Genomic DNA, 4450 nt, shown 5'->3' on the forward strand with positions numbered 1-4450 from the left:
TTTTACTTTATTTTTCTTCTTAGTTTTATCTACATATTTTCATTGATATTGGATGTTGTATTTTAAAAACAAGCATCATTTCTAACAAAAATGATTTTTCCCTGGCTAGTCAGACCTATCACTGCAACTGTTATTGTTTCATTGTTGTCGCAGTTAGCGCATACATACATAATTATACATGCTGTATCTCCAATTTGTAGATGTTCATTTATATCCGTGGAGGATTCTCGAGACACAGATCTTGTGCATCTCACCCGAGTATACCAGTCGAAGACAGTTACGTTGTAGTCTTTTGCTAGACTTATTATACTATCATCCGTACACAATAGTCTCGACAGATTGATTCATAAATGTATCCATCAGAATCGGATCGTAGTTTCTGTCAATAAGGGGGATATCTCAATATGGCCTGCTATACCTTTGGACACGTATTGAGGATCTCGAGCATTTGTGGCGTATATGGTCTCCACTTTGAAAAAAGATTTCGTCCACTGACCATGCTATAATCTTGTCCTACTTGTTCGTTGTGAATAGTTATTGATGATTTATAATGAGCAAAGCTTTGAAGTTGTGGTCAGATAAATTTGTATTTTAGTATGTATTTAATTATTGTAGGGATAAGATCTCCATCACATGTGTAGTTGTGTACACAAGCGCCAAATAATATTTAAGAAAAATGGATGTTGTCTCACTTTATGTCGTTCATTATTAAGAAATTATCTTGAAACAGAAAATTGGCTTAATTAAGAAATAAGAAGTACGCGTTAGGAATTTATTATGAAGAACCACCGCTTTGACGATTAATATCTTATTCTTAATTAATAATCAGGTAACGAAAAAAAAAAGGGGTTTAAGTTTTGGATTCTGCGGATTTTGGGTTAAAGGATTAATAGGAATTGGGTTCAGATTCTTAATTAAGAAAAAAGAATCATGTGCTTTCCCAAAGTGCAATAAGAAAACGTACAGATATGGTAGCTCAGATGGAAGCCAATCGCTGTGAAGTGCTTCCGTGTTCAATTTCCGCCTGACAACGTACGCTACGAATAAAAACTAAGAATTTTAACGAAAACAGGATTCGAGACTTCAAGATCTCTTTCTACCTCCAGCCTTCACTCTTCACAGTGAAGTTCACACACACGCGGTCAGTCGGTCACACGCAGTCAGTCAGCTGTCAGTCACGGCCTCACGGCTGTCACTTCTCAGTCTATCTCACACACTCTCTCTCTAGTCTCTACAGTCTCTTAGAGTACTCTACTAGTAGTCTCTAGTCTCTACTCTCTCTACTCTAAGGCGAGTTTTTATTTGGTATGTTTAGTATTTACTCAAGTTAGAGTATTTCAGAAAGTATCTAGTGAGAGTTCTGATAAAAAAAAAGTCTTATGTCTAAAGTATACTATTTAGAGTATTTTTTTCTTCATTTTTTTCTTCAGTTTCTATGTTCTAAATTTGGAGACTTGGGACTCTGGGAGTCGAACACCCGCTGATTTTGATTTTTAGCCTTTTCAGGGGTGTATTATCAATTATGATTTATGTCTAATATTTACTAAATTAGTAAATATTATAGCTGACTATGAGTATTGAATTTATTTAGAAGGCTATACATATATGGATTTTGAAATTTATTGGTCAATGATATCGGAATCAATTCTTCTGAAATGTGCTGCGGCATTTCAAAGTACGTTTATAGCCGGAAAATAAGAGTTTTCGATCCGAAATTCCGAAAGTTGACTTTGAGTTGGAGGACATCTTTTATTTTTCGAAGCTCAAACTTTAAAGTTCCAACTCAACTGAAACCCCGTTTTTACTACTTTTTAGAAGTTTGCACTGTGCTGTCAATAATAACCTCAAACCATTTCCGTTTAAACGTTTATAAAATGAATAAAAATACGTTTACGTTCAGCTTTCATTCCATGTGCGGTCCTTTTTATGCTCATAGGTGCAACTTCCGTGTCTAAATAGTTTTAGGTGTGTACCATTTTCACCATACGAGCCAGTCCTATAAGAGAACTTAGGTAGGCTCTTCTGATCACATTATACCAGTTTAACGTTTTTATAAAATAGAATAAGTATGCGTTTACGTTCAACTTCTATCCTGTACCCCCATAACGTTATGAGCCTTTATTTAGCAGTGTGCAGTGTGCTGTGTACTGTGTACTGTGTACTGTGTAGTGTGTAGTGAGCACTGTGCAGTTCTTCCGGCATCGCTTTCCGAATCCCAGCCGACAGCCCGTCAGCCCGACAGACCTGAAAACTCAAAAGAATAAAGATTCAAAGATCATCACCTGCAAAATCAAAACGCCAACGGATTTTTTGTTGTTTATATTTTTATGCCCTTCAAAATCAAATCAAATAAGCTACATAAAATTACAATAAAAACAAATGTTTGTTTGTGTAGGTGGCTAGATTTGACGGTGGTTTCAAGATTTCGCTTTGTTTTGAATGTCGTTTTTATATTTAAAAACAACAACAAAAATTTGGTATCTTTTTGATAAATTATTATTTATTCATAAAAACCAAATATTTATATTCTTGCCGTTTTATTTTATATAATATATATATATGTATGTATATGTATGTATAATTGTATAATTGTTTTTAAAAAACAAAAAGACAAGTATTTACAATCTAAATCATAGCCTCCTAAAATACAACAATAAATACATAAATAAATATATTATTGTTTGTAAGTTTTTTATAAAAACAAATGAGGAACCTAAATAGTAAATACATACTCTATGCAATTGATGGGTGTGGGACGTGATACGCACTCAGCTTTTTGTTGCTGTATCAGTATTAAAAAGCACAGTAGGTGTGTGTGTGTGTGACTGTGCACTGTAGTGTGCTATCCAAATTTCAACGTCTCTCTCTACTATGCAATATTGATCCAGGAATAGATTGATGCAATTGTACGATTCGCAATAGCAGGGGTAGTACCTGTATATCTAGTGACCTTAATTGCTTTGTCTTCGTGCCCTCTAGTGACTTTTATCGTCACAGTATCTCACAGCCTCTCTTGAATAGATGTCGCTGTGTTGGTAAATTGGGTTGTTAGATATCTTGGCGACCTTGTCTCTTTTGTACCGTTCGAGATTCTTACTATTCCATTATTCCCGATAATAGATATTACACGTGCACTATCTGCGTTAGGTTGAACAATTTAATTTTCTCTGTACCGTCTATTGATCTCGATAAACTGATTTCTGTTCCTTTCAACGGCTACAATTCTCTTATCTGTTATCCCGATGTAGATACACTGTTTGCTATCCTGCGTTAATACCGGTTTTTAATAGCTGTGTAGTGCGGTACAAGTATACCGTTTTGCCTGGGGATGCAAACACGCTGAGCGCATCAGATTAATCAATGCGGATATCTGTGTACCGTTCAATAGCTCTCGTCGGTGTGCTGACCCACAAATTACCCTGTACAATTGTACTGTGTGTATCTGTGTTGTGTGCTGTTTGTTCGAAAACTGCTGTTGATGTACAGATTGACAACATGGTTGTGGTTGTATGCTACGGTGTATCAGTGCGATTGTCTCTGTGTCGCTCAATGATGGCGACCATTTTGTTGACCCACATATTGGCCTGGTTCAGTTGCACTTTTGTCCCAAAACACGCCTGTCGGTCCTGAAAGTGGCGCGCATCATTCGTGGCACTGAATTGGGATGAGAATAGGAAGCAGCAGCAACCCCAATCAGTACAAGACATTGGGCACGGGAAACAGCCTTGGGTAGAGTCGACTATCTGTCATTTAACAGGGACAACATCGATGTGTGCCCTTCCACACCCCTCTGCTTCAAGTGACACAACGAGTATTCAACACACTGAAGGAGGTTATGAGCTCGGCAATGAACGTCCAAGTCAATTGGGCCTATGTACTAGGCTGCACGGTGGGTGGTTGGTATGTTCTGTACGTGGTGCATAGTGCATATACCGTCGCTACTAGTACTGTGCTGAGCTGGCGAGTGAGTTAAGTGGCGCTGGTGCATGGGGATAAATAGGTGGGCAATTAAAGTAAGCTCAGGACTCTGTCAGCCTGAACGAGGAGTGGCCGAGGGGGCCGGAAGCAAGGGTTCGTTAGCATAAGACTATTATTATAAGTAGTAAGTATATATCTATGTACATATATATTCATAAGTAGGTATGTATCCTTTTATATATAGTCTTATAAGTAGCAAGTATGAAACTATGTATGTATATACAGTCATGTAAGTAGTTTATACATATATATATATAGTCTTATGAGGATAATTGTGTAATTGCGAAGCTTTTATAAGATGGCATATAAGTAGTACGCATGTATATTTATATATAAATATATATATATATTTATATATATACATATATAAATACACACACACACACACATATATATATATATATATATATATATATATGTACATATGTACATATACATATATACATATTTACATATATATACATATATGCAT

This window comes from Sphaeroforma arctica (genome assembly GCF_001186125.1).
Source record: "Sphaeroforma arctica JP610 unplaced genomic scaffold supercont1.2047, whole genome shotgun sequence".
NCBI lineage: Eukaryota > Ichthyosporea > Ichthyophonida > Sphaeroforma > Sphaeroforma arctica.